We start from the raw sequence: 25,356 nt of genomic DNA on the forward strand, positions 1-25,356 counted from the left end.
AACGAACGATTTAACGATTGTCTAGTGCTAGCGTAATTATCAATGTATTCAGAATGATGTTAATTTGTTCATTTATGTCTGTTGAATGATATTTGTTAAGTAAATATTAAGTTGAGATGTTCAATTAGACCTTGGAAGTCCGTTGAACTAGAGAATAAATAAATAAATAAATAAATCTGGTTTAGGACCATTTTTTAAAGGGTTCTAGTCAGATCTCAAGGTTGAAGGATTCGCCATTGATATCATCGTAATCATTGAAATTTATTTCTCGTTCAAAACACAAATGTTCGTTATGAAAATGTATTCACCGCGTTCCGGATGGAAAATGGAATGCAGTGAATACGTCATAACGAATATTTGTGTTGTGCACGAGAAAACTGCTTTCGAAATTTCAATTGAACCTTAATAGGGTCTGATAAAGTTTAAATGTTTGATCACAGCTGAAAAAATAGATCAAAATAAGGAACGCTATTTTCCAATATTATTCCGTTGGCACTTACCTAATGGACATTTTGATCCGGTATTTGGGTACGGTATAGGTGCTGGTTATTGTCACTGAATTGCATTTACCTCGCGACGGAGAAAAACCAAGACCGCTGACGTTGTGATTATTTTCACACACAAACAAACACGCTTGAAATTTATAACACATAAGTAAGTGAAATCCCAACTAACGATTGCAAGTCACAAACAAGCAAGCTTGCTGAATTGTTGCTTAATAATGGTAATGGAGTTTAACAAAACATTTGTCTGCATCTTATTACGCTGATGTATCGATAATCATATGCTCCTGAACAATGTGCTTTTCACTTGTCAAATAAACGCCTTCAGCCCGTCATAGTTTGACTAGGAACTTTGTTTGGATTATGGGATAAATCATAGCTAAAACTGTTTATACAACCAAGTTATTAAAGAACTAATATTTTAAACGAATTACATAAAATAAAACAGAATAGAATTATGTAGTTAAACATTGAGTGCCAAAAGACGTAATCAACGTAAAAATGAGGCATGTAACAAGATATCTTGTACCTTGATTATTATATTTTTTATCTTCCGCAGCAGTTCGATTGTAGGAGACACTTGGATCGATGCATTTGATATTGTAGTGCTGTCGTGTTTATTGAATATTGTTCCCGCAGTCACCTAGATGACCAAATAGCATTCAGAAATCGACACATTTCAAGTATCCCTAAACATCCATATGCACTATTTATTGAACATATAACATTTATTGAACATATAACATATAACATCAAGATTCCATGACAAAAGCATAAATAAAAGAATTGCTTAACGGATCTTTGACTGAGCATGAGAAGATAACCTGAACAGATGCTCTGAATGCACCATGTCCAAGACCATACCGCACCACATATTATCATACATTTTTAAAGATCGATATTTAATAATAAAAATATAAACATATTCATATCGCAATTAGTACATCTGGAAACAATATCTTCAATAAGGACCAACACTTTTTGGCCGCATTCGATACAAGTTTTCTCACCGTGCGATAAAAATACTGACAGCGAAATCAGAATGAAAAACACGTGTTTTGGGCTGAACAGTTGTTAAAGTATAAGGCGTTGTTCAGTTGATTACCACGTGCTGTGCTAACTCACCACTGCTGAACACAAGTTCAGGAGTGACCATTATTGAGTCATGGGAAGATTATGTTTTGCTTTGGGTGCTGCATCTCACCATCTCTAGGATGGCGCAGATAGGAAGGCATGCGGCTGGCAATCGACAGGTCTCGAGTTCTAATCCGGTAATTTTATATGTAATTCTTATTTCATAATAGGTGTTCTCATAATAATAATAATAATTACTCTCGTGAGAGTTCAACATTGTTGCATTTTATTTATTTTCAGTCATTTTTGCCAAAGCTGAATAACAACTTTCCTGTACATTTGTAAAACGTTTTGAAGAACAAAAAAATAAGTTGGTGCACAACATGATGCTTTATAACTTCTCCAAATTTGTGTGAACAAAGCCCGAACGTAGGTTGTACGTGAAAATAATTCAAATGTTATTCAACATTATGTTGAATTAATTCGTCATAATGGTGTTTGTTAAATGAGTGATTGTTAGTTGGGAAGCCACGCAAAATCTGCCAAATCTCATAGCACGCGTAGGGTCGACCAAAAATGGAAAATATAATCATGAAACTATGATTGAATAAGCTGGGATCATGAGAAGCATTCATGAAGCCAAGAATAATTTTCATAAACTTGGATGCAGATCCTGGTGCTTTATTACCAGATTCATAAAATTATGGTTTGGTGAGGTAAAACCATGCATAGAATTCATGGAATCAAAAAAATACTTTTATGATTCCGTCGTCATCGGACCTATATGCTTCTCTATCAAATTCATAAAATTATGATTGAGTGAGATGGAGCCATGCATAGAATTCATAAAATTAAGAATTACTTTTATGATTCCGTCATCGTTGGACCTAAGTGCTTTTCAATTAAATTCATAAAATTATAGTTGAGGGAGATGAAGCCATGCATAGAATTCATGAAATTAAGAATGACTTATATGATTCCGTCGTCGTCGGTCCCAAATGTTTTAATTAGATTAATAAAACGATGTAAGCTAAAATAATAAGTAAATAAATACGTGATATCAGAGCCTATTTCTTTTTGACCTATCCATTATCTTTTTTTTCTATGAGCAAGCAGCACTTTTTAGTTGGCCTCTTGTTAGTGAAGATATGTCATGTTCAAATATAAAAGAGAACAACAATGATCGAACTCACCGGATAATCATACTTAGCTGGTTTACTATTTTTTGTCTTTGCCTGCTACATCCAATAGGCTAAGGATGCCCTCCAAATCATATCGAATGTTCACTGGTTCACACCACTTGCTGCGTCTCCGAAGTCGTCGAACGAAGGATAAACCGGAAAAATAGAAAACTAGCGCGCGCGATTCCCACTTTGCTTCACCCTCGGTACATAAACTCGGAACTACGACGGATGGCACAACGAAAACGCGTGTAGAGCACCGTTTACTTTTTGCACGTTAACTTTTTAGTCAATCAACTCCCAATAAACTGCCGAATCTTACGGGCACACTGTTTTGATGTTGTTTCATTTCCTGATATATGTACATTTTTTACTCTAACCGAATATAAACATTGCAAAATTTGCAGGTTCATTTTTTTCCACATGTCTGTGCTGGATGACCGCACGAATTATATAAATACATATGGGAATTAAGTGTAACGCTAGGAAGCGACCATGAATATAATTTATGATTGTTTCTATTCATATTTCTGGTCAACTCATTCATGATATTATGAATCATAACTATGATATTATGACTTGGCAGACATCATAAGAAAATGATTTTTTATCCATGATAAGGGGAATGGATTTTTTTCCGTGTAGTGAAAAATCTGACAAGGAAGGTGTCAAAACTTTGTAAAATCACGGTAGAATGTGTCATTTATTTTATTCATATTTTTATTAAGTTGTTCTGATTTCCGTAAAATTAAAGATTATCGACATTCAGCAAAAGTTCCACGAAATTTAGCTTTACTCAAGCTCGGTAAAGATAAGGTTCCTTGTCGAAGTTTGGTAAACTTTTGCTGATTATTGATATTTTGGTACTGCATTTCTATTGTTTATATATTTTAACTGCTGAACTTGGCGTGTACATCTAGCTGAAAACACAAATTGTAAGCATCAACTTGAACTCATTCTTTTTACAAAAAAGAAGTGAAATTTCAAATTTCAGAACACAGACAGCAGTTTCAATGTTCTATATACGCCAGACTTAGACTTATAATACAAAATTTTGAATAGAATTGACGAGAAACTGAATTTCTAGAAATAACTCTGTCAATTTTTCAAGAGAGTATTGGGAAATTACCAAATGGCTAGCAATATCATTTGACATAAGTTAGTTAAGACATTTATTACAATATCGCCCAGGTCTTCGCGACCCACCAAAAATCAGCCTGTGGCCTACCATTATGCATTACAGTAAGGACCCGATTTTGTCAGCCCCATTTGGCGGAAAACTTTTTGCTCTCATTGTCGTACGGCCACATTTTAAGCAATTTTTTAATATTTATCATCAAACTACAGCTGAGATGCAGAAGATAGAGGGATAAAAAGTTTGAAAAACTGTTCAAGTATTTGAAGAGAGTAAAATATATGTTCCGAAAAGGGGCTGACAAAATCGGGTCATTTATGTAGTATGTATTTTTATTTTTCTATAGTGCATTTTATAATTATTATGGCCGCAATAGCCTTTTACCATTCTGAAATGCGAAAGTTTTTGAAGCAAAGAAATGTTTCTATGGTAATGTGGGTGCCCACCACGCTCTGAAAGGAGGATGGTTTTCTCATACAAACGCAGCAGAAATTTCTGCGTAACTCGAGAACTACTAATGCAAACAGAGCTAAATTTGGCCAAATGGAGGTTTTTGCAAGTCACAACACATGAATTTCTTTGCATTAGTCTACTCGAACCCATAAAAATTCTCTGAAAAAGTGCATCTCTTCATATTTGCAAGTTTAATTATTGTTATAATGTAGATCTGTAGCATTTTTTCACGCTTACAGATAGTTTATACTCACCATGTAAAATAAATTGACCCCATATAACCCTAAAATTGCCAGAACTCATGTCAAAATAAATTAAAAATATTAAAAACATCACAATAGCATAGAGTAATGCGTGGCAAAAGTTCGTAGTGAGTCTTTTTCTAGAACATGTGCTTCTAGCTGTATTGATGTAATTGTGGGACCTTTTGGAATAAGAATTTGTAGTGACAGGAAGAAGAAGAATCTCATAACCTCTTGATGTCGGAGAATCGCTTTTTTAGTTCGAGAGGTGCACTCAAAAGAACAAAAAACTACTTGTGCTTCTTGCAGAAAGGAACATTTGAATTTGGTTTTGGAAAGAAATCGATTGAAAGGTAATCATTATATTCGCCTGTATAAAACAAAACAATAAAAATGGATTAAAATACATTTTGACACATATTTTTCCGCCATACTCGTGTTCTCCTCTGTATGTTTTTGGGAGACATATATTGGTCTACTTTATTGGGGTCTTTCATAGCTTAGTTGGCAAGTACCCAGTTATAATTCATCACCATGCTGACGGAAGTTAGATTCTTGTCGCTATAATTTGCTTTCGTATTATCAATTTCAATTCAAGTCAACAGTTTTTTAATGCTCATCATATAAGTCATAAACGCTCAACATTTCATTAAATTCGGTTGATTGAATCCGGAGATATAACATTTTAAGGTTGGCTATCGGATAACTCTCTTACATGATGTAGCATAGACTGATCTTTCCCAAATTTGGACCATCGATACACAACCAGTTGACCAATTTAAGGCGAAACTGGATCCATTTCCTCACTTTTTGGTTTTTAATTTTTTATAAAATAACGAAGCAATATTTTCAAAATCGGTTTTCGTGCACATGTAGAGTATGGATCAAGGTATCTCCAATTTTTTTTCCTGGTGGAAAATATTTTTTGTTTTTTCAGAAACCATTTTTAAACAAGATTACACAAAAAAATGGTTTCTGCAGAAATGGAAAACTATTTCCACCAGGAAAAAAATCAGGAGATACCTTGATCCATACTCTACATGTGCACGTAACCGATTTTGAAAATATTGCTTCGTTATTTAATAAAAAATCAAAAATCAAAAAGAAATGAGGAAATGCTTCCAGTTTCGCCTTAAAGTGAAAATTTGAGATTTTTCAAAGCACTTTTCGAAAAGCTACGCATAAGCTAGTTGATAATTTTATAAAAAGTGAATCTTTAGCCTATCCCGATCATGTTGTCTATCCCCTGTATTGCGAAACATTTTCTGAAAAAAAAAACATGAAATCGGATTGATATATGTCTCTTAATTTTTGTGTAGAATGTAAAATTAGCCTAACTTAAAACACAATAAATAAATAAATAGAAATAAAAACTTAAAAAAACTCTAAATCTTTACCTTATACAGTTTTGTACCGTTCAATAATTAGCGAATCAGAGATCGCCAAGCAAATGATGAAAAGCTCTGAAAAGCTAAGGATGTTTGATGATCAGATTAAACCTTTTCAAAGAGAAGATAGTTTCTACATGTATTTACTTGACAAACCTCCAAATAATAATCAACTGAACCAATTTCTCAACGATTATAAAAATTCGCGAAGGAGAATGAAAAAAGAAGGGATTTAAGTCAAATGACATCGCAACAATTGAGAGAACCGTCGATTACAACGTATTATTTTCGAAGCAATGTAATCATTACTCAATTTCCATTTTTAAACTCAATCCGTTCGTAATTATAATTTTTAACTCTTCTCGCTGATTCATTTCCAATCACATCTCCTCTAGGATTCATTTTTCTGTGATTCGCATTAAATTTTATTATATTAATAAAATTGTATTTAATACCGAAGAGTCTCCCGGTGCGTTATTGGGCTGCCTGAGCCCTGCTATCGCTTCGGAGCAAAAATGCTGCTTCCAAGCTCGCACATATCTCATGGTTCATGGAGACGCACAGTGGACCAATAAAAAAAATCTTCCGTTTCTGATAAACAAACAAATAAAAACGTGAACTCGCCGCTCATATATAGTAATTTAATTATCTTAAATATATTTTAATTACAAAGTAAAATATTATTGCCCCAACCAGGCGGCACTCTGTCACGCACTTCACTACCCCGAGTGTACTGACTGTAGCTATAGTTTGCTCTTTTCGTTTCGATTTCAATTGCATTGTTTCCTCATTTTGTGGACCACCACGACACCCTCTGTCACCCACGCGTCAGAATCACTCATTTCTGGGGCCCGAGGTTACAACTCTCCACGCTGACTGTCCCCGTTGCATTTGGCCCCCAATTACCACCTCGGCGTCGACTCGGAATCCAGAAAAACACGCGTCCACTGGAGGGTGATATAATTAAAATTTAATAATCTGATCCAGACCGAAATTGGCCCCGTAACTCTAGCCATTGGCCACGAAACATCACCGGGCGGCGGACGGAATCGCATCAACGTGGAGGGGGAGCAGAAAAATGCACGAAATCACGTCCAACCAAATCAATCCATCGTCCACTGGGGACTAACTAGTTAAACGGGTGCTGCCATCAGTCGCGTTTGAAAGGGGGATAATAAAAACGCGACTGCGGGGGAAGTGCTGAGTGTCTGATTAACTCAGACGGTTTACTTCATTATGCACTCCCATAGTACCCGGTGCCGTTTGTCACCACAATCGAAACCCAACCAGCACAAATAATCAAAAACCAAGACGTCGACAGCGTCGGGTCAAGAAATCCATCGTGGTGGCTCATTGTGGGTGGGTGGGTGGTAGTTTGGCAATGAATTTCTATGGTAAGTTGGTCATATCTTACCAACACTTTACAGCTGGCTTGGCGACGGATGGTGGCAGATAACCTTTGGGAGAACGTGACGAATACCGACGCTATATCGTATCGGGAGCGAAAACGGAGGGAAATGCTCTTGTGTTGCAATGGGAAATATTCGTGATTCGCACTCATAAAGTCATGTGATGGATTAATTCACCACCAAAGGGAGTGGGAAAATGTGGGGTATATTTCGAGGACTCGTTGACGGCTGATTGTGACCGATGGTCTTTTTGTATGATAATGTAGCTGGCTATATGAGATTGAGCTTCTCAGCAACAGTATTACACAGAATATTCAATGAAAACCACTTTTTTTGTTTAATAAAATAGTGTATCAAAGCATATGTCAGTTATTCTTATGAAATAACTTGATAAATGCGCAATTTTTGATTTGGCAAATACTCATTTTCCGACATATTTTTTGTAAAAAATGGTCAAAATAGATAGGGTAATTCGCTAATTGTTGAACACTACCCAAATGTTGAACAGTTTCTGAATATTTTATTATAAATCTTACTTAAGTAATTTTCATCCAACGTAAACGTATGATGTTTATGCATATACATGTTGGTCACGATATTGCTCTAATTAATTTACAAAATTATACATATTTTATGTCAAAAAAATTGATTAAAAATTTAGTACCACTGATGACACGAAAACTGCACAATTCTTAAGAATAATTTTAAGGAATTGCTGTTACGAAATAAGCTTTGCGGGCAAATCGACCACAAATATCAAAGGCACACCATAGTTACAAGAACTGGAAGGATGTCCTTAACAGTTTGACATTGTTTAAAATCACATTTTCATTGTAATTTAATTAAAAAAAAATATTTTTCTTATCACACTATCATTATGCATCCATGATCCAATTGTTGAACACTGGCATAACGTACGATGTTAGCATGACTGCCGGATTTTTTTTTCACTTAACCTAACCGTGCATTTCATGGCGTTTCAAGGGCGTTCGAGGGATGTTCCAGGGGTGTTCCAGTGGGCTTCAGAAAGATTCCAGTGGTTTTAAATGGGTTTCAAGAGCATTCCAAAGTTGTTCAAGAGAAATTCAGAGTGTTAAGGGGGTCCCAGGAGAATTTCAAGGCGTTCCAGGAGGTCAAGGGCAACCCACGGGTTTTCAAGGGATTTCAGGGTAGTTCCACGAGTGTTCTTGGGGGTTGAGTGGGTCCCATGGGTTTCCCGGAGTGTTTCAGGGGCTTTTAAAGGCATACTTTTTTCTGTCGTTTTCGCTTCTAATCAAATCTTTTCAGCTATTTTCTGCATCTAGTCATGTTTAAAACGATTTCAGTCCACTAGCGCCTTCTTCAAATGAGCAATTCCTTGTCTCAGTGCTTCCCAAACTGTGCGCCGCGGCGCCCTGGTGCGCCGTGAACATCTCGCTGGTTCGCCGCAGGGTTTTGAGCCCAAACAATATAATTCAATATCGGAACGTATTTTTTTTTGCCTTTCTCGTACACCAAGGTGTACCGAAAGGCTATATGTTCACTCCAAAAATGAAATCTTGATAGATCCCCCGGAGGGCCAAGTCTTACATATATACTATTCGACTCAGCTCGACGAGTTGAGATGATGTCTGTGTGTGTGTGTATGTGTGTGTATGTATGTATGTGTGTGTGTGTGTGTGCGTGTGTATGTGTGTATGTGTACAAAAATGTCACCTCACTTTTGAATAGTAAATATCATCCGATTTCAACGCTATTGGTTTCAATCGACGCGGAATATTGTCCCATTGTTTCCTATTGAAAATGGTTTGAATCGGTCCAGCCGTTCCGGAGTTACGGCCATTTAGGTGTTCCGGACCGGTACCCCAGAAAGGGGCCAGATATGAAATTGCAACAAACCCATGCATGCGACCCATCAAACCACGGCATTTTCGATTATCTGATGAACAGTAAGCAGGAAAATAGTCGCAGACTATACTTGAACCGGTAGTGTTCCGGAACCGGTTCCGGGTTTCCCGCCGGAAGTGGCCAAATATAAAAGTGAACCAAACCCATACATGCGACACATCAAATCGCAGCTTTTTCTATAACCTGATTAACGGTAGACAGGAAAGTAGTCTCAGACCATATCTTAACCGGTAGCATACCGGAACCGGTTCCGGGTGTCCCGCCGGATGTGGCCAAATATAAAAGTGAAACAAACCCATGCACGCGACACATCAAATCACCGTTTTTTTTTGTAACCTGATGAATGGTAAACAGGAAAATAGTCTCAGACCATATCTGATCCGGTAGTGTTCCGGAACAGGTTCCGGGTATCCCAACGGAAGTTGCCAAATATAAAAGTGAACCAAACCCATGCATGCAACACATCAAATCGCAGCTTTTTCTATAACCTAATGAACGGTCAATAGGAAAATAGTCGCAGGTTATATCTGAACCGCTAGTGTTGCGGAACCGGTTCCGGGTATCCCGCCGAAATTGGCCAAATATAAAAGTGAACCAATCCCATGCATGCGACACATCAAATCACCGCTATTTATATATCTGATCCGGTAGTATTCCGGAACCGGTTCCGGGTGTTCCGCCGGAAGTGGTCAAATATAAAAGTGAACCAAACCCATACATGTAACACATCAAATCGTCGGTTTTTCTAGTTTTTCCTGAGGAACGGTAAGCAGGAAAACAGTCTCAGATCATATCAGAATCGGTAGCATCCCGGAACCGATTCCTGGTGTCCCGCCGGAAGTGGACTAATTCCTACATGCGACACATCAAATCGAGGCCTTTTCGATAACTTGTACGATCAGCAAGAAAATAAGCTAAGCCCACATTAGAAACTACTGATAGTGTTCCGGAATCGGTTCGAGGTGTCTCGCTGAAAGTGGCCGAATGTAAAAGAGAACCAAAAAAATATTCGCGACACATCAAATGGCTCGCGATGGCGGATGAACGATTACCAAAAAAAAATATCTAAGATCATGCTTGGGAAAACGAGTAGTGTCTCGGAATCGGTTCCCGGTGTCCCTCCGGATATGGTCAAATGTAGAAGGGAATTGAACTCCATGCATGCGCTTCATCAAATCGCGGTTTTTTTGATAAGCTGATGAATGGTTTTCAAGAAAATCAGCTCAGATTACGTTAGAGACTACCGGTAGTGTTCCACAACCGGTTTCAGGTGTCCCGCCGGAATTGGTCAAATGTAAAAATGAACCATGTAAATTTTCCGAAACTGGTTAAGGGTGCCCCTCTGGAGGTGGACATGTATAAAAGTGCATCAAACCCATGCTTGCGGTACATCAAATCGCTTTTTTGTCAGTAACCTGATGCATGGATAATAAGAAAATAGGCACAGTCCACCGAAATTACTATCGGTAGTATTTTTAGTTCCGGGTAACCTGATTAACAGTTTTAATAAACTCAGACCACATTTAAATATACCGGTAGTGTTCCGGAATCATTTCCGGGGGTCTCGTAAGCAATACAAAATAGACTCAGACTACATAAGAGGCCACAGGTGGGGTTGCAGAAGCAACGTTGGGTTCTTCAGCGGAATTACGAAAATGAACTCAATCAATACAAGCGATGGATATGTGTAAGAGAACCAAAAACCTATAAAAAAAACTAAAGTGATTTCATCAAATCACACCATTATAGATTCCTGAAACGTAAATTTACAGTATGATGGCCCTACTAAAAATGTATTATACACGGCTGATAGAGTGAATGATTGTATCATTCCCTGAATGATGAAGATGATAGCCCGAAAGGGTTGTTAAGCACGTTGTATCATATTTTTCTATTAGGGGGGTCAATGTTGTATGGAAAAATTAAAATTTAAGCGCATCAGCCCCGAACATTCTTTTTAATCTTTATTTGCGTCTAAAATTACTGCGCAAAATTTTGATGTAACTGGAGGGCGAGCTCTGTAATGTGGTTGATATTTGAATGTGATATAGCATTGGCAATTCAAATTACTTTATAACAAATTTTAAATGAATCTTGTAACCAATGATAATAAAATATAGCAGAAAATGTGCAGATAAAACTTTGTCAAAGTGATCTTCGTGAAAAAAGTTTAATCCTGGCTAGTAATTGTCATCTTGGTATGAAAGTCTCCAGTGAAGGTGGTCATGCATTCAAGTGAAAGGGCTGATACTTTCTGCTCTGCATACGTTAAACATAACGTCGGAATAAGTGTCCCAATTCGATGATGACTTCGATAAAATTCTTGATATTCTAAATAAAGTATTCTCATGATTCAGAAATTCGTAAGTGGTACAGTCCCAGACAAGGTCCCAGATCGCTGTTATGAGCATTTCCTCCTTCTCGTTCATTACCAAAGCACAGACATTTGGGGCTGATCACTGGCTCTAAGGCAAGATTGATTGCATCGACGGATAGATCATGAGTACATATTCGACGAGAAAGGCACTATCACCACTAGGTGGATTAATCTGGGTTTTTTTTTCATAATTTAGTAGGGAGCAATTCCAGGGGTTTATTTAGAATTCGTACCCATTTACTTAAACCGCGATTTAGTGACGTAGTAGAAACCCTCGCCGTTTCTTTTTAGCTTCGAAATACTTTAAATTTTGCTTTCTACATCTTACCTGTCTAGCAAATGGGTTAGAGCAAACGTAAGCTAACTGATTAAAATTGATCGACAAGCGCGCTTACAACTGTATTTCACTCTCTCTTAACACTTAAGGACAAACTTCTTGACATCCCGCTACAACAGTGCATCAAAACTTCAAACGCACAAATCTAAAGAAGAAAGCTCTACACAACAATACATTTTATTATTCTCTTCTTGTTCACTTGTAATAAGCTTAAAATAAGAAGATCAGGTGCGCTGGTTTTGTTTACGAAGAGATTTGTGCCAAATATACTATATTAACAATATAGGTCACTCTTACGATTTTTTGGCGACACCTTTTTAGTGAATGTGGCGCTACCAAGCGTCAGAAGAGGTACTACTACACACTAAATGCATGCGCTATCCGAATGACGTTTATTCTGTCGAACTGTCATTGCATGGTGGGGATGCCCATTTCTTCTGAAATAAACGATTAAACATTAATCGATTTTTTTTCAACTACTCAACCTAGAACAAATTTAATTCTATCTTCTTGAACAATTTCTGGCGTATATTATCGTCGCAGCACCAAATCGAAATCGCGACTCGCACGACATGTGAAAATACAGATGAGAAGTAAATTTGAACCGATAAACGTTCATAACAGACTAATACACAGACGACCCAAATCGAACTTTCCGAATCCAGAAATCACACAAGAATTTCCTTGTGGGATCCCTTTAAGAATTGCACCCTGGATTTTTTTTCTCCAAAATTCTTCCAGAAGCTCTTGGGGGAAATTCTCCTAGAAATTATTCTGGAATTATTTTAGGAAGCGTTCCTCCTCCATCCTCCAACATTTTTTTATCGGGGCTTACATATCTCCATGAATAAAACGCAATCAGTGAAATACTAGATTTGTAGTAATCAGCTATAATGAGAAAGTAGATTTTCCGTTACTGCAATAAAATGGTAACTGCAATAATGGTAACAAAAAGCAAGGGTTTTATGACTACTTGTGTGATTTGATGCTGTTTGAGCAAAACTTTGTGTAACTGTGTTGTTGTATTCTCATTTATTGCAACTTCAATAAAATAGTTCCCCAAAGTTTTGCTCAAGCAGCATTAAACTAAGTTAAGAATCATAATACCTATGAGTTTGCACCGTTTCAATGCAGAAAAGGAGAGTTCAGCATCTCACCATACAACAAACCAACTCATTACTACAAATCTAGTATTCACTTATTTCTTCTGTGAATCCCGAAAAAAAAGTACTTCTAAAGACATTCCAAAATTATAGAAATTTCGTAAGGAATCACGAAAATAATTCCTGGGGGATTTCTGATACTTCAAAGAGGGAACTTCTAAAGGAATCCTGGAAAGATCCCTCGAAAAATGTTAATTAAATTGTTCATATAAAATCGCGTTGGAGTTATAAAAAGTCACTTCGGAATTTCTCCGGAATTTCAAAAGAAATTCCATGAAAAATCCCAGAAGACTCTGTGGAAATCCTTAAAGGATGGAGTGAATTCCGGTAGGAACGTTTGGGAGAATACTGGTAGAAATCCCGGTTGAAATTCCCAGAAGGAGGAATTTTTTAATGAACTTTTGGATAAATCCTTGAAACAACTCCTGGTCGTTCTTGGAAAATTTTGGAGGAATTCCAGGAGGAACTCCGGGAGGTATTCGTAAAAAAACTCCTGAGGGAATCGTTGAGGGAGCTTCTGCAGGAATCCAAGAAAGACTCCAAGAAACTCCTATAAGGAAATCCTATAAGGAACTTTTTGACGAATCCTAGAAGAAAATTCTTGAGGATTCTTAGAATTAATTCTTGAAGAAACATCAGAAGAAATTGCTGGAGTGATTTCAGTAGGTACTCCTGGGGGTCCTTCGAAGGAACCTCTGGAGAAATTTAAGAAAAAAACTTTAAATCAATCTCAGAAGGCACTCCTGGAGGAACTTCACAAAAAGCTCCAGAATGAATCTTAGAAGAAAAAAAAAACTCTAGGAGGAAACCAAGGGGAATGACATCCTTTTCTAATCGGAAAATCCGCATATATCCGTTCCTAACCGTCGCTAACCGCTGCTATCTGAGCCGCAGGTGCAGTTAGACGCGGTTAACGACGGTTAGCAACGGATAAATCAGGCCAAACATTTCAATAGGTCCTATCTGCATTTGAGAGGCTCTCTTTGTTCACTTTCTCTTTCAATTATTGCAATGTAATGGTACATTTTTCAACTATTTTTGCAGTACAAATCAAAAGACGATTGTTTTGGCCATCGTTCAATGCAAGGAGATAATCAAAATACAAATAAACAGCTGAGATATTACCGAAAGAGAGGGAAACCAAAGAGAGCCTCTCTTCAGCAGATTGGACCTTTAGACATGTTTGGCCTGAAATGCGGATTTTTCCGATTAGCAAAGGAAAAGAGAAAACTTAGAAGGAAGTTCCGTTAGAAAATCAGAAGGAATTCAGAAGGAACATTTAAAAGAATGCCTGACTAAATTTATGGAGGATTAACACTCTGCAGCAGGCGAATTTGCCAGAATATTTTTACTAAATTGAAGTCCGACATTTATCCAAGGTTGCTATGATTCAAGTTGTGTTGGTCATTTGTTGGGCTTGTTTGGCCAAATATTTGTCACGTCTAATGGGACCTTAACTGAAGTTCACCCAGTAGCCCATGCCTGTATATTTAAAAATAATGAGCTTTGCAAGGATTTCGCGACGATCGTGTAAATGTTCTATCTTTGCCAGCACAATGTTCACACATCCAACAACAAAGTCCGATTAGTCCGGAATAAAACAATCAGCATTCGAATAAACTCACAGTTCACTTAAGAAGAACAACGAAATTAATCGAAAATAAATTTGGCGAGTTCTATTCTCATGTCCGGTCCCAGAGCTCATTTTTTGTAAGCACGGAACGCTCACACGTTGAAATTATTAAGTTCGTGCATCGGTCCATTAGCTTGTGCACCCTTGACGAAATTTGACGTGCACTTGGTTGGTGATCTTCCGGATTTTTTGTAAGCTATCCAATCCGATGTATGTTTGTCAGCGTGGACATTAAGAAAGATGATATTAAAAGCCTTTGTCAAGAGAAAATAGCAATCATCAGGGCAAAATATAAGTTAAATTTGAGGGTGAAAGTTTTGAATTTTGAAGTGAACCGATTTCGGTGGCGTTACAATGATGGCGTCAAATTCTTCTTCTTCTTCTTCTTCTTATTTCTGGCGAGCCGACACCGTTTGGCATCAGCTCTAGTTTAACGTCCGCCTATTTCTGGTACTAAGCCTAAACACGGACGGTCAGGGAGACATCCACACACACCTGACACCCTACATATCGAACCCATCAACACATGGGCCGGGACCTACGGCTTTACTTCCTATCCGAGGGAAGGCGTGATCAGATATTTTTGTCTCAGAAATACCGACGGCGTCGACTAGGATTGAACCTAGACCGACTGGGGTGAGAGGCAACCACGCTTACCACTACACCACCGACGCCGCTCAAATTCTTCTATAGATGTATTCGTAGATGTCATCTAATGAAATATTATTTTGTTTGTGTATATTGTAAATTGATTATTTAATAATCGATTATTTGGGAACAAAAAACTTTGACACCCCTAACATCTTTTTTTCGAGAAATGTCACCTTGCACGGTAAACAAAAATTGATCAAAATACAATTATTGACTTTTTCTGACAACAGGTGGTGCTGTAATCATTCGTAAACGGCGTCTCCATGTCGTTGTATGTGAAAACACGAAGTGACCTATATTGTTAATATAGTATATTTGTTTGTGCCCTTGAAATCGTGAGTAGGTGCCAAAGTCGGCCATTGTGGCGGCCATTTTGGGATTCTAACTAGTCTGACCTTAAAAAGATTGAAAAATGTTTAAAAGTATGTAAATTGTTGCAATTAAATACAAAAAAAAACAAAGACATCTGGAAGTTGACCAAAACATCAATTTTTCAATAATAAAAAAAACACAATGCGCATTAAAACACAAAAACAAAAAAAATACTTTTTGGACTTGTGACTCATTACATATAGGTCACCGAAAGATTTGTAGGAAATCATGGTTTCAAGCTATACAAAAAATATTACCTGGAAAATTTTCTGGAAATAGTTTTTGTTCCTAATTCCCATCTGAAAGAACAACCCTAATGGAAAATACAACACAAATACAATTAATATTATCTTTTTCTTTATTCTTCTACCAAAAGGATCACCCTTATGCAAAACAAGTGAAGCACATAAATTATTGCGAATGATTGGGGATACGTCCGGGAGGGACAGGAGAAGCAGAAATTCCCAATGGTTTTTACGCCCTTTTCACATATTGGTCTAATAATATCCTAACAAAGTGTTACATGACAATAAAGGATCATGATTTCAAGCTATACAAAAATATGACTAGTAAATTTACTAGATTTTTTTTTGTTCTTAATTTCCATCTCAAAGAACCACGCTAGTTAAACATAAATGAGCCACCCTAATGAAATATTATATATATTCTATATTGAAAATGACTTACGGTTATATAAGTAATTTTTAAAACTATGGGGCTGTCCATAAATCACGTGGTCATTTTTTTGGGACTTCTCAAGGAAGGAATTGCAGCAGCTGTTCGTGAAGAAATACTTGATGGAATGTTAGAATTTTTGGAGTATCACTTTTGGAAGAATTTCTGAAAGGAATCTTCGTGAGGAATCTTTGGGGAATTTCAAAAATCCCTAACAGATTTTATGAAGAAATCCCAGGAAGAAATCCCTGAAAGAATCCACGGAAGGCTTCCAAAATAAACCTTAAGAAAATTTTTGGATGGAATCAATGTCAGATTGTCCAACCTGGAGAAAATCCTGAATGAATTCGAAATTTATGATTTTTTGGAGTAGTTAATAAGGAAATTCATGGGAGGTTTTCTACCGGAATTCTACCAGAAATATATGGAGCAATCCCTAGTGAGCATGGAATAATTTCTGAAGGTATCAATGGAGGTTTTTCTGATCGATGTGATAGATTTTTTACAAAGGAATCTATAAATGACTTTCTGAAGACAAATTTAGTCAAATTTCTCAAAAATTCCATAAAAGACAGGAAGAATTTTCATAAAGAATTCTTGGGATTTCTAACGGAACCTATGCAGTATTTTCCAGAAGAAATCTATGGAGGAACTACTGACAAAATCTATTGAAGGGTTTCTAGGCACCTAATCCCTAATGGTATTTTTGCAGGAATCACTATACGACTTCCAAAGAAATTTTTGTAACTCTAAAGAAATTATGGGAGAATATTCAATAACATCCTTGGAAAAATATCGGGAAGAATCCTTTGACTAATTTCTCAATAAACTTCTAGATAACTTCCTGAAAGTCTCCCTGGAGGAATTTCTAAAGGAATTTAGAAACTTCTTCGAGATATTTCAAGAAAAATCTTCACAAGAATTTATGATTTGAACTTTGTTTTAAAGAACCCCTGAAAGAGTATCTGAAAGGATTTCTAGATAAATTTCAGATATATATTTTGAAAGATTTTCTGAAGAAAAAAAAATCCAAACATTAAATTTGTTTTGGAGAAATGAAAATTAAAAAAAATACTCACTGGTACCTAGTTCTTTTTTTGGGTAAAAACAGCTTGAAAGATTTCTGCTAGATTTCCTAGTTTAAAAGTTTAAGCCTAAAGAAACATTTACTGGAAATAAAAATTGGATGAACTTAAAAAGCATTACGAATTTTCAGAAATAAACTAAACATTCACTAGACGGAAGCTTATTGATTTTGTTTTGCTCATTAAAAACTAAAATAGCTTCTCAAAACAAAAAGCGTTTAAGAATGCGTCTAAAAAAAATCTATTTTTTTTGAAAATACGAAAGGACGTAAAACACATGATCAATCTTAGATACTTTAAATAATTAAATCTAATTGATAACATTCAAGAAAACAACAGCATCATCCTATTTCCTTCTAGCCTTTGGCCTTTTCGGCGCCCCTCTGAAGCTGGCGCCCTTGGCGGGGGCCAACCTGGCCAACCGCACGCTACGGCTCTGATAACAGCAGCCCGTCCACGCAAATGAACAGCGTTATCCGAAAGATCGATGTTTGCTCTATCTGATAACGGTCTTAGTTTGTGTGAATAAGCTGATGGAGGCTCAGGAGCGACGTGTGAAGTCATTGTTTACCAATGCTTGTATGCCCTTTCCAAATGTTGCTCCAGAATTACTAACAATAAAGACTATTATTCTATGTACCTTTCAATATAAAAAGCATATGCAGTATTGCTCATGGAATTTACCACGATTCACCAAAAGTTCAAAGCAAAGTGTTTACCTCAAGATTGCATCTTTCAAATCTTTCAGCAGTTGCATCCCTGTTTCCACCCATTCAAGGAAAACGGCATTCGAAAAATTCGTTGTTTTTGAATGCACTAATCTCAACGAGTTATGAATGCTTTTTCAAAATTTATGCATGAAAAAAGGCGAATCGATTGTAGAAGACGCAACCTGCGCAGAATTAACAAATAATAAGTTATTGGAGACACAAGTTTACAAAATAAAACAAAAGTCGTGAACTTCTGTCAACGACCAAAATTTTTGATGCACAATTTAGTGCTGATTTCGAAACCGACCTTCAAAAAATTTTAAGTAGAACAGTTTTTGAGTTTTAGCTCAATATCGAGTTTTAGAACTTTTCAAAATATGTAATTTACTAAAATCCAAATATATTGCGTTTTGTTCAACCAATTTTCAATATTTTTTCATCAATTGAAAGCTGAATACAATACCATTCGATCATCTGAAAACAGATTTTGCGTCAGATTGATGAAATTCAAGACATTGGGGACGATCTTCTTAAATTTTAGCAAAATTCTCAATTTTTTTTGAAGAAATGTATTTTTTTCAATAAGAAAAACCCAACTTAAAAATTCTTTCTCGACGTTTAGTTGACATATCATATGTAGGCGAGTTACAGTAAAAAATTCAGCTCAATCGAATCATTGATTACGGAGAATGAGATGTTTGAAGTGAGCGACTTTGCTTAAAAATAGAACAAAAATCGATTTCAAATCATCAACCTTGTATGGAAAGTCGAAAAAATTTCCGCTCTACTGTAATTTTTTTCTTTCGCGTTTTCGAACTCAGGGCATGATTCTACACCAAAAATGATCATCAGCTTACCGAGTTCAAAAATGCTGTAAACTAGTGAAATCAACGAATTTTTGAAGTCACCCTGCCATAATTTTTAGAAATTGCTCAGGAGCAATATACTTTATTGCTGTCTTTGGCAAACATTCTCTAAATCAAATTAAGGAGAAAGACATCTCATCGTTATCGTTTACCTTAAATAAAATAAAACAAAAAACTTAAACCAAATATTTTGCTATTTTGTGAAACCACGTCCTACAAAACAAAAACCTTTACGGGCAAAATAATTTTATGCTGCTCATTTTATGATTTTGACCAGTGTAAAATGTTTTTTTCAGCTAAAAAAAATTATTTTACATTAATAAATACGGATTTTTCGTAATAAAATAATAAAACGATATTGAAATTCAAAAAATGCAAAAACAAATGACTGAACTACTCATAAAAAAACCCTAATTAATCCACCTAGCGGTGATGGCGCCTTTCTCGTGCCTTCCAAACCCAATTTCAATAAAACTCAAGCGAAATGTTGATGTACATCGCACTTTAAAACAATTAACAGAAGTCCATTTCATGTTACCAGAAATCATATCGTTTATCTGACTTTTAATGTCTGAGCCTCAAACTCGTAAGAAAAAGACGCCATCTTGAATTTGAAGCCGCCATTTAGGATTTAAAATTGCCATCTTGGATGTTCTGGTCGCCATTTTTGGCGTCCAGACATCTTCCCTACGAAAAATGTACTTCATTAAACAGCTGCCATCTTGAATTTGGAGCCGCCATCTTGGATTTTGGATCACCATCTTGGATATTCAAGTCGCCATTTTTGGAATCCAGACATCATCCTCATACCAAATATACCAATAATGCATTGCTTCAGGTCCTAAAACTCCATTAAACAGCCGCGATTTTGAATTCGGAGACACCATCTTAAACTTTAGATCGCCATCTTGGATATTCTGATCGCCATTTTGGACTCTGGAAGTCTTCCCCATACCAAATATACCAATATTGTATGGTTTTAAACCCTAAAACTTCATTAAAAAGCCGCCATCTTAAAATTTTGATCGCCATCTTGGATATTCTGGTCGGCCTTTTTGGACTCCAGACATCTTCCTCATACCAAATATACTCATATTGCATAGTTTTAGAGCCTAAAGCTTCATTAAACAGACTCCATCTTGAATTTACAGCCACCATTTTGGATTTTAGACCGCCATCTTGGATATTCTAGTCGCCATTTTAGGAGTCCAGACATCTTTCCATATCAAATATTTCCATTTAGCATGCTTTAAGAGCCTAAATCTCTATTAAACAGCCGCTATCTTGAATTTTGAGCCGTCTCCTTGAACATTTGGCTGCCATCTTGAATTTTGGGTCGACATTGTGCAGTTTCTGGTCTCCAGTGTTGATTTCCGCACAAAACTCGTCAACCATTCTAAAGGTTACAAAAATCGCCACAGTTTGATGTATCGCATGATGGGGCTAGTTCAGTTTTAATAATCTTTCAAATTCGTATAAGTTTGACCATTTTCAAGTCATAGCCAGTTTCAGGCAAGCAAAGTCAAAAACATGTAAAGTTCAATTACTACGTAACGGTTGAGATTTGACCATATGCGTAAAACATTTTTTTACCAGTCTGAACCTGTCTGCTTGCTAACGATTATAAGGTTATCAAAAACATACGAGCTTTTCTGTGTCGCATACATAGGTTCAGTTCAATATTATACTTGGCCGCTTTTGGAGGGATACCCGGAACTGGTTACGGCACTACCGGCTGTCCCTAATGTGGCCCTAACCTATTTCCTAGAAAACCAGTCATCAGGTAATCAGAAAAGCCGATATTTGTTGTATCGCATGCATGGGTTTGGTACTCTTTTATATTTGGCCACATCCGTCGGGACCCCCGGAACCTGTTCCGGACAACTACCGGTTCAGATATGGTCTGATACTGTTTTCCTGTTAACCGTTCATCAGGTTATCGAAAATGCCGCTGTTTGATGTGTCGCATGCATCGGTTTGGTACGGTTTGGTTTCCGGAACTGATTCCGGAATACAACCGGCTGTCCCGTATGTGGTCTGAGCTTACTTTCCTAATAACCGGCCATCAGGTTATTGAAAAACCGTGATTTGACGTCCCAGTAAACCACAGATCGTAATGGGAAGTGCATTCAAAATCGTATATCGCTCTGTCAGAAATCAAAATCGTAAAAACCGTTGAATGTTGTGATAAAAAATGTCAAGTCCAATTGTATATAAATCGTTGCTGCGATTTGTTTTGGAGTAACATTGTTTGTATAAAGCAAGTCATAAATCGCGCTAATTGAAGTCGTCACTGTTTGCATACGCTTACAAGTCATATATAATGTTAGTAAAGTTTGGTTGGGAATCGTAATGACTTAATAAATTTCGGCACCGCAACGATGCAAAATGAAAAAAGCAACCCACTTGCCTTGCTCATCACCGCCTGGCTGCTGATTATATTTTGGGACTGGAAACATTCTGTTTGCCAATAATGATATTCGAACAATCTATGGGAGTGTTCATAGTTACCGAAAGAAGACATTTGTCTCACAAATATTCCTACATGAACAGTAAACTTTTCCCGCGACGACGACGACGCGGGACTGATGTGGTAAACAAAACGTGTCGTAATAACTGCAAATCCAACTCGGTACGAGTTGTATATAAATTGACAACTCATCATTAGGTATACTATATATCAGTACAGCATTGTGATAAATGAAATCGCAATGACTTAGGAAAAATTGCAGCCCATTCTTCATATCTGCACTCATGTAGGAAGATAAAGGCAAGTTTCATGGGTGGTTGAGAAAGCTTTAGCTTATATTGGCCAAAATTTGTGCTCATCTCAAGGCAGATCAGTTAGTGCAATGGTATGAGCTTAGACTCACAATCTCGAGGTGCCGTGTTCTAGGCTAGGTGTCAACTTTTTTTATAGCTAATTTCGGACATCGTATTACATATCACCCGAAGTCGTATTTTATTCTTTCGATCGATTATACGGGACATCGTAATGATGATCATATGAAATCGCGAAACATCGTCAGAAGTATGTATATGGCCTCCACTTTGGTACGTATATAGCAGTTTTGTGCAGTTTATACGATTGAATTGGTTCTTTTATATTAGTGTATAACACAAATTATACAGACCAAAATGTTTACTGGGGTGTCGCATGCATGGGTTTGGTTCACTTTTATATTTGACCACTTCCGGTGGGACATCCGGAACCGGTTCCAACACTACCAGTTCAGATCTGATATTGTTTTCCTGTTTACCGTTCATAAGATTATCGAAAATGCCGCTGTTTGATGTGTCGCATGCATGGGTTATGTTCAATTTGATATTTGGCCACTTCCGGCGGGACACCCAGAACCGGTTCCGGAACACTACCGGTTCAGATATGGTCTGAGATTATTTTCCTGCATACCGTTCATCAGATAATCGTAAATGCCGTGGTTTGATGGGTCGCATGCATGGGTTTGGTGCATTTTCATGTCTGGCCTCTTCCAGGGGTACCGATACGGAACACCTAAATGGCCATAACTCCGGAACCGCTGGACCGATCCGAACCATTTTCAATAGGAAACAATGGGACCAGATGCCGCGTCGAATGAACCATCGGTCATTAAAATCGGTTGAGGTTTACTGCCAAAAACTGATGTGAGTTTATTTGTACACACACATACACACACACATACACACATACACACACACAGACATCACCTCAATTTGTTGAGCTGAGTCGATTGGTATATGTGACTCGACCCTCCGGGCCATCTATCAAAAAGTCATTTTTGGAGTGAACATATAGCCTTTCCAGTACACTTAGTGTACGAGAAAGGCAAAAACCAAGAAAGCAACAGGTTTTGAAATGCTGAATCGTCCTTATATGACTGAAATTATTAAAGTGATAAGGAAGAGGGGGGGGAGGGGTGGTTTGGTTGTAATCTTAAATAATTCAATGAAAATTATTCAAAAATTTACGGTAAACTCTGAGTCGCCCAGGAACTTGCTCACAAATAATTTACGAATTTGCTTGATTGTTTGGGTATTTTTGCACTAATTTCATTCGTTATTTAACATCTCCCATTGGCGAATTCCGCCCCAAACCGTATTAAGCGTTAGCAACACCCACTCAGGCAAAAATGAAACTTTTTCATCTCTCAATTTGTAAATTAGAATTATGTCGTGCCTTCTAATTACAGGCTTTTCTTGTATGCTATGAAATATGTATACAGGAATAGCAGAACTATTTATTCTGGTAAGTACCGGTACGAAAGCAACATTTATGAATTCTGATCTACACTATCCACACTATTTCATACCCCAAAAATCTACCCCCGTAGTAATTACGACACACCGAAGGAGTCTCCGTCGCGTCCGTCACTCATTGCGACCCTCACAAACCGCGTATTCACCTCCCCAGAGGATACTTGTCGCATTCCATTCCATCAAAGGTGTGTTGCTTTCCTTGGAACCTGTGTGCCACGAACGGTCACTGACGAGGACATAAATTAGCCGGAATCGCCGTAATAACTCCACAGTTAATCTGACTTTTCCTCGTTGCGCTGTTGTGGCTGACCAACCAACAACGTCATGCAGTCAACCAGAGCAGCCAGTCAGTGCGGTGGCCTCGTGATGGTGGTGGTGGAGGTGCCGGCCCAGTGCTGAGTGACTGCTGGAAAACTGTTTTATTTATTTGTATTTTTTCCTGTCCCGTCATCCATCCGTCGTCGTCGGATCCTCGTAGGTAGACGCAAGACCGGAGCTTGACCGCAAGAAATATTCATAAATTACCGGCGCACAACTCGGAATCAAATCCTAGACACGCCACCACCAGCACATGCTGACCGAACATCGCGGCCGAATACCGAAATCGGATGGTATGAGCGGGAATTTCTTGAAATTGGTTGCGCCAGCCAGCGATGACGAGTGCGAGGAAAGCCTATCCTTGGTGGCATCTCGCACCAAGCAGCGAGCAATGCGACTAGAGGGTTGGGGATGAATGGGCTCATCAAAGAATAGCCGGCTAACGCTTTTACTTCCTGCAAGGCCTAGGGAGTGGAGTGAGTGAACGAATGGTGTGCTCGTAAAGTAACGTGAAATTATGAATATCGTCATCGTGCGTACCACGTGGCGACCTTTTCCGATTCTTGGACTTGGAATAAATATTGAGAAAAGCGAGAATTGAGGCTGATTAATTTTGATGACAGGTTCATGAAGTATCATGAATTCCTGCTTAATTGAAAAAGTGAATCTCTTGTACCAATCCTGTAAAACATTATTTTGAAAATCCTTCACTTCATACAGGGGATGGCCAAATTGTTTGGGGTAGGCAACTTTTTTTCTCCCACAAAAAAAAAATCAATAGGCTGTAACTTTTCATAGAGTGCATCAAAAAATCTCAAATTTCGACTGTTTGTCAACCTATTATATGTGCATCATTGGTACAAATATGGACTCGATTGATTAATTTTTCGCGAAGTCAGAACCGTTCGGGTAAAACACTATTATTTAGACAACTAATATTTGAACTATCATATCTCGGAAACCAGTGAACCGAATTGAATGAATTTCTTAGCGTTTATCAACAATATATTGATACTTAATACGACATTATAAAATGTAGTATTTTCCCACGGCGAATTAAGTTATATCGGGTTGAAATTTTTGCCCATATAGAGTCTAAAAATAAGTCAAATTTACAATACCACACAAAAATTACTAAATGTGTTCTTCCTTCAATCTAAATATGATTAGAGATAACTTGAGAACAAAAGTGGAAAATCTTTGGATATCAACACTAATATTCATTGACAGTAATAGAGAAAAAAATACATTTTTTCGAGAAAAATCCTAAAAGTGTCAATTTATGATAACTTTTTTCAACGTTTAAAAACTACCTATGTTTTAATAGTTTGTGAAGCATTTACATACTGTTAGTATACGTTCAAAATTTCATCCAATCCGGTTTACTGGTTTCCGAGATATGGCAGCTCAAAAAACAGTGTTTTACCCGAACGGTTCTAACTTTGCGAAACATTAATCAATCGACCCCTTTTTTTTACCAATGATACACATATAATAGGTTGACAAACAGTCAAAATTTGAGATTTTTTTATGTGATGCCCTCTATGAAAAGTTATAGCATGATGAACTTTTTTGTGAGAGAAAAAAAGTTGCCTATCCCAAACATTATGGCCACCCCCTGTACATTCTTTCATTCTAGT

The 25,356-nt window shown here is 37.2% G+C and overlaps 1 long non-coding RNA gene across 1 annotated transcript in view; it reads left to right on the forward strand.

Moving 5' to 3' along the window:
- LOC134288969 (uncharacterized) overlaps positions 1 to 25,356 on the forward strand; it is a 557,101-nt gene that overhangs the window by 20,911 nt on the left and 510,834 nt on the right. The gene's annotated exons all lie outside the window — the stretch shown is intronic.

The sequence above is a fragment of the Aedes albopictus genome, chromosome 2, assembly GCF_035046485.1.
Source record: "Aedes albopictus strain Foshan chromosome 2, AalbF5, whole genome shotgun sequence".
Lineage (NCBI taxonomy): Eukaryota > Metazoa > Arthropoda > Insecta > Diptera > Culicidae > Aedes > Aedes albopictus.